At 53.5% G+C, this 6,884-nt stretch overlaps 1 long non-coding RNA gene across 1 annotated transcript; it reads right to left on the bottom strand.

The window, feature by feature from the left end:
- Positions 1 to 3,875: 3,875 nt before the first annotated feature.
- Positions 3,876 to 5,732, bottom strand: LOC122390807. Its single transcript, XR_006258222.1, has 2 exons — positions 5,129 to 5,732; positions 3,876 to 4,875 (listed from the first exon to the last, which is right to left on the bottom strand). It is a non-coding gene; the product is annotated as an uncharacterized LOC122390807 (long non-coding RNA).
- Between the last annotated feature and the right edge of the window lie 1,152 nt (positions 5,733 to 6,884).

Raw genomic sequence — 6,884 nt, 5'->3', positions numbered from 1 at the left:
GCGTAGCGCCGCGAAATTTGGTACGACTATTCTCTTATCAATTTTGCACATGGTGTGCAAGTTTGAACTTCCTACCTTTCAAGGTCAGGTCACCAGGTCACTTTGAATGACCCAACCTCAAGTCACTTTTTTGCAACTTTGTCACGGTGCCAGAGCTACAGTAGATGTCGGAGGCCTTTGAAAGTCGCAGGATGTTATTAGGTCATTAGTAGCTACAATTTGTATATCTCGGAATTTTGATGTCGGTGACCTAAGGTCAGGTCAATTTCGCGACCTCCCCATTATAAGTCAATGGGGGAAAAATCAACTCCCTGTTTTTACCACTAAAACGGGTCGGAATGGCCCCATATACCATACATGACTTCATATACGATCAACCTTCACTACCTTGAGGTCTGTTTTGCTGTGGGGCAGCTGTAAGGTCATGTGACGTCATCAAAGGTCGCCAGCGGTTTTTTGCCAATAACTCCGTACAGGAACAAGATACAGCCGCGCGGATGGTCTCATTGTGTTTAGCTCGTCAAGACGCACCGAATGATATACATGATGACCTCGAGGTCACGTGACCTGAGGTCAACCTTTGACCTTGACCTTTCGAGGTCAACATATATATCATTCGATGCGGATTGACGAGAGGATCACGATGATGCCCTTAGTGTGTTCCTATCTTGACTAATTCGAAAGTTATTCGAGAAAAAACTCTCCATATCTAGCGCCGCCATTTTGACTTTTTCGACCCCTGTGACGTCATCTTTGACCTGTTCTGAAAATGACCTTTGTAAAAATTGTAGACCTTGTCCGTGCGTATCCGATGCCGTTTACCGCTTGTCGCTATCTTGCTTCGTTCTCGAGATCTCAGGGGGGCGGTCATCCGCCCCCCGTCGGTGCGAAGTTGGCGCAGACCCCCGTCGGTGCGCGGGTTAAGCGCCCGAAAGGAATCAGCGGTACGGGATAAAATAATTAAACCGCCCGTAGGTAGAAAAATCATTTAACCCGCGATATACATCCGAGAAATCCGAGATATACAAATTGTAGGCACCCATAACAGCATGCAATCCACCAAGTTTAAAACCTTTCTGACAAACACTGCAGGCTGGACATGATTGAAAACTTTTTTAGGCTTGGTCAGCTAACTTGACCTGGTGACCTGACCTGACATGACCTGGGGTTAAAAATTTCACACATTGTCCAAAATTGATGTACCAAAAGCTACCCCAAGCGGCGCGGCGCTACGCGCCGCGGTTTTTTGTTCACACGCAAAAAAACGCGACAGGGTGGTAACATATGCCCCCCCCCGGCCCCCACTGGGGCGAAGGTTAAACGTCTCGCCTATCGGCTCGACGTTTAAAAGATTTGTTCTACCTACTCGCGGTTTAATACATATTATCTCTAGCTACTCAGTAACGCTGTCGGCATTGTACGCGTATCTCTCGGCGGATTCTCTGGCCAGCATCACAGGATGTCGAGAGCCAACACTGTATTCACGTAAAAAGTCCGCACGCGTGGTGTAAGGGAGCTAAGAGCGCCCCCTCCGAGGCCGCGTTGTTGGCGCGGCCGCCGCTGCTGCTGGGCGCCGCTGCGGCTGAGCGCTGCTGTGGTCCGGGTCGCGGGCCGCCCGAGGCAGTGCGCGTTGTCGGCCGCTGATTGGCCGCCTCGGGGCAGCCCCGACCCGGCGTTGGGTCGGGCGCCGCGAATGCGCGTTAGTTGGGATCTGGGTTTGGTCCGATGTGAAGCGGTGGCGCGGACGCGTGTTGGCCTTGTACGTGAATACAGTGTTGGCTCTCGACACTGTGTAATGCTGGCCAGAGAACCCGCCGAGAGGCCGAGAGAAATCCGCCGAGAGTCCAAAGCATCATGTGCTCCATAACTCAGTGTTGGCTGCTGATCGCCCCCTCTCTCTCTCTCTCTCTCTCTCTCTCTCTCTCTCTCTCTCTCTCTCTCTCTCTGTCTCTGTCTCTGTCTCTGTCTCTGTCTCTGTCTCTGTCTCTGTCTCTGTCTCTGTCTCTGTCTCTGTCTCTGTCTCTGTCTCTGTCTCTGTCTCTGTCTCTGTCTCTTTCTCTTTCTCTTTCTCTTTCTCGTTCACGAACATACCACAAGTGCGCTGTGTATCGTTATGCCACAGGCGATGCAGGGCTCATGTCAACTGCGATCAGACGTACCGGTGAGTCCATCTACCGCTCGCTAAGCCTGTTGTATGTGAGTGAGTGGTCAGTACGGGGAGGCCGATGGCACGCCGCCGCCGGCCCGGCCTGACCAGTGGAGCGTCTGGCTATCGTCCAGCCGTGCACGGTGTGTTCCGTTTCCGGCGGGCTGAGTCCCTCGGCCGGGCCGGGCCGGCCGTGGCGCGTCTCGCTGTGGCCGTCTGTCCGATCGGCCGCGTCCCCCTCACCGCCCCCTCCGGCCGAGACGGGTCCGTCTGGCGAGACGTTCCGAGCGGTGTGTCCATGTGGAGTGAATGCACTGCTAGCCACTGCAGCTATTTGGTGCCCGGCTGCCGGAATAGAGTGTCGGAGCGGCGGCAGAGGAGTGACGGCAGCTGTTTGGGGTGGATTCTGACGGAGCTGGCCACCGGCACAATAAGACTGCAGCGGCACCAGCCACGGGGAGGGGGCTGCAGCTGGGAGTGTCACCGGACCGCTCTCCGTGCCGGCAGCTGACACTGACCGGGGGCCGGTGTGACACTGTCAGGGGCTGCAGTGTCAGTGTGTCAGTTCAGCTGACAGTCGGAGGACCAGCAGCTGGACACAGCTGACACTGTATATATATAGACCACTGTCACTCGGACACTGACACGGACTGGGACGGCACGACGGTGTGACGTCACACTGGCCTCCAACACGGCCTCCAACAGCTGCACCCGGCTGTGGGCACGGACACACCGGCTGCAGCCAGTAACGCTCGCCGCTGTGCTGGAGCCGCCCGCTGGCCACAGCAGCGACGGGGGCTGACAATCGTCCCGCACGGCAACGGAAAGGCCACACGACGGCAACGGCGGTGACTGCTGTGGTGGGATTTTCCGATAAATATTGGAATGGTTGTGAGCTCGGTATTATTTTGTGTGTATTTGACGAGAGGTGACCCGCGGTTGATTTTTTGAGTGCGTTGATGGGCAGGCGAGGGTGATAAGTTGATTGTGTGTGTGCGTTGATGGCCTGGTGAGGGTGATGAGTTGATTTTGTGAGTGCGTTTATGGACAAGCGAGGGTGATTAGTTGATTTTGTGAGTGTGTTGATGGACAGGCGAGGGTGATTAGTAGATTTTGTGAGTGCGTTGATGGACAGACGAGGGTGATTAGTTGATTTTGTGAGTGCGTTGATGGACAGACGAGTGCCCGTGGTTGACAGCGAGACAAGCCGGCTGCTGGATGTGCTGTGACAGTGTGTCGGTGCTTGTTGTCGGTGTCGGGTGGTGCAGCTGCACTGAGAAACACTCAAGCCTATCCATGGTTCTCGGAGACCATGCAGGGGTCGTTCTGGTCTTGCATGAGAGCCTCAATTGGGGAGAACTTTGTTTACAGTTGTTGGTCTCCAGTTTGGTAAAGTTCTCAGGTTTTTCCCGTAACGTTCTCGAGTGAGAATGGTGTGCTATCTTGAACGAGAACTTTGCCCGGATAAGGTACTCTTATACTGCGGGATGATCTCCCATGAGAACCTTTACCAGGTCATGAGATCATAAACGAACACAATTCCCGCTCATAATATGATCCTGTATGGTCTCCGAGAACTTTACAACTTAAGAGCGCCGGCTTTCCTGGCACGGCATTCGAGCTCACGACCCATTCCCCCCCCTCTCCCCTCCCTGTAGAGCGCCAGCTTTTCATGGCACAGCATCCGCGTTCTCGATCCTTCCCATTCCCTCCATGCACAAACAAGGTAAAGAACAGGCATGTATATTTATTGTGTCAGATGTCAAAAAACTCACTCTGGAACAGAACATGCGATGCAGTCATTCGATGCGAACATTTTGATTCAAAAGCTGCCCAAACCCTTTCGCTTGCCGCCCCAGTCAGTACCGACCAGCGTGCTGAGTTTCAACTGTGTCGTTTAGCAAGAGACCATGATATCTCCCGGTGCACGACAGCTCAGTCCCTTTACTTTACTTTTAACACGGAATGCAGGTAAGTGCAAAAATGCATGTCAAGCGGCGTTCCCCACGGTCCACAGACTGTGCGAACGATGTACAATTCAAACACTGTTAAGTACAGGCACGTACAATAGTTACACAGGCACAGACATTAAAAAGTTAATACAGGTAAAATGTATGGGCTGGCATGTGAACACTACCGACGGCAGTCCATGTGAGACCGAAGTCTAGCCATAGGAGCGGCGGAGGCGACGACAGCCGGTTGGCCGCTCTAGACAGTTTGCGCAGCTGGTAGCTGCATCTGGCTGGGGAGGAGCTACTCCAGCATGGCAGCCTGCTGACTGCTGAACCATGAGCGCCATCAGACGCTCCAGCTGCTCGTTGTCTCCCATCACCGGTACGAGCGATCCGACACGACGGTGTTAACTTACGTGCGTCTCTGAATCGGTGTCGCGCACAGGGTCAATCTCACTCGCGTACTGGCCACGCATACTATCGATTACACCACTATTTCACTATTTCACTGTGGCCGGACCGTCTCGGCGAACACGCCTCACCTCACCTCGCGGCACTCAGCTGTGTTGACACCAGCGCCGCTCGGACGATACTGACCCTCGGCCGCTCGGCCCGGCCCGGCCGGTCAAGGTCGTTCAAGGTCACGGCTGTCAAGGCGCGACACGCGTGACCCAGGGCCAGGACACAACAGGGACATTTTGGCGTTGTGCCCGATGAGTTGCCTCACTTTGACTTCGGTGTCCAACATTGAGAGCATCGTCTCTACGGCTTCTTGCTCTGAAAGGGAGAGTAAGACAAATATTAGAGAAACGGCAGAAACGCTTAATTTCTGAGACATATCCTCAAAGCACACGAATTGGTATTTAAGCAGATTTTGCTAACACTGGCAAACAGATGGCAATCGCAACCTATATCCCAAAAATAGGCAATGGCGCACAGATTTTGCCACCTCCCAGAGTAAGTAATTACCTTTGCTGTGGTTACTTTCAAGCTGTTAAGTGCACACAAAGAATACAGAAAACAAACTCACCATGAGACGTTCGCGCTGTGCGCCAGACACCAACTCGCGAAAGGAACAACCACGCTGCCGGCAGCCTTCGCAGTGCTTTCGAGAAAGGAAGGACCGGAAGCACTGAGGCATTATAGAGATGTTCCTTAGGGATATCCATTTGAATTGGTTTGAACTGTTAAAATCGATAAACATTGTGTCATATAGTAAGGCTCTTTTTCATTAAAAATTATTTCTTCTACTGAAAAATACATGTTTTATTTTTATCAATAATTGCTATTTTCCTAAGCGAAAATGGAATCGCAGCACTTCAAACTGCTCTACTCTTAACACAGCGCCACCTACGCCTTTAGTTTCCTTCTGTGCTGACATCTGTCGTCAAAACACGTCAGCTGCGAGAACTATAAGGAAAAAAGTGAGAAGTTTACCATCCTTTCTGACCGAATGACTGCTGGTTCGAATCTCACCGCAGACCGACTGTTTGCGTTACACGGGTAGCTAGACAACTTCCAGTACTAAACGATCTCGGGCAAGACCAAATCCACTCCTGAAACCGAAGTGGAGACCATGCACAGTTCTCGGGAAAGACCAATTCCTCAAAGCGGCAAAATGGAAACCATCGAAGGTACTCGGGTGAGTACTATCAGTATAAGTTCTAAAATGTGTTTCTCAGTGTGGCGGCGGCCCGCTGCCATACGGGAGCGGTCGGTCGACAGGCCGCTCGGCGGCTCGTCCAGCCGGTAGTTGGTGTCAGATCTCTGAGGCCGGTGGGTCAGAGCCGGTGAGCCCGGTCAGGGCACGGCCGGAGCACGGCCACGGCCCCGGCGGCGGCACGGCGTGCTTGTCAGTGGGCCGGCCGTGACCTGGCGGTGACCGGTCGGTCTGTCTGCCGACCGACCACCGGTCGAGCCCCGACCGACCACTGGGACGGCACCGGTGGATGATCAGGGCGGCGGGCGGGACATATGAGACTAGAGATGTCAATCGGATACCAACTTTTTGGTATACCGATACCAAACCGATACCAACTTGGTATTTGGTATTTCAATCGTAATGTGTTTGGTATTTGGTTGGTATCATAAACCCTCACTAATGTATAAGAGACTAAGAAATCTGTAAAAAGTTGGTATTTCCCTCATTTTCCCCAGTTGGTTTGGTTTCGGTATTTTCTCGTGGTTTTGGTTGGCATTTGGTTTGGTATCGGTATTCCGATTTTCCGTAATTGACATCACTATTTGAGACTATTGAGATCTGGAAGACCATCGTTATTCGTTCGTGACTGCTGATTGCATAGTTCAGAGCGTATGTTCTGTATGTTTCTCGATAAACAGGGGTGTGTGTTGTATGTGAGTGAGTGGTCAGTACGGGGAGGCCGGCTGGCCGGCGGCCGATGGCACGCCGCCGCCGGCCCGACCTGACCAGTGTAGCGTACTGGGAGCAGCGAGGTCTGAGGCTGTCACCTCGGCGCCGCGGGCAGCGTCGGCCGGCCGCCGCCTGCCCTGTCCTCTCCGGTGTGGACGGAGACGAACATCGGACATAGGAGCGTCCCCGGCGGCCGTTTGTCCCAGTTGTGGGGCCATGCCGGCGCGTCGGACGGCACGGAGGGAAGTCGGGTCGAAGACATGTGACTGCACGGTGGTGTGTAAGGTCGATCGACGAATACAAGGTGCATTGGAGAAGACACCCAGCTGACCACGTGACCTCGAGCGACCCTGCACAGCGGACTGGGGAGAGGAGAAGGACAGGGTTGGGGGCTCAGCGGCCGCCGCAGAAACGG

Source organism: Amphibalanus amphitrite, unplaced genomic scaffold (assembly GCF_019059575.1).
Source record: "Amphibalanus amphitrite isolate SeventyFive unplaced genomic scaffold, NRLGWU_Aamphi_draft 000410F_arrow, whole genome shotgun sequence".
NCBI classification, from domain to species: domain Eukaryota; kingdom Metazoa; phylum Arthropoda; class Thecostraca; order Balanomorpha; family Balanidae; genus Amphibalanus; species Amphibalanus amphitrite.
This window is presented reverse-complemented; position numbering and strand designations above follow the sequence as displayed.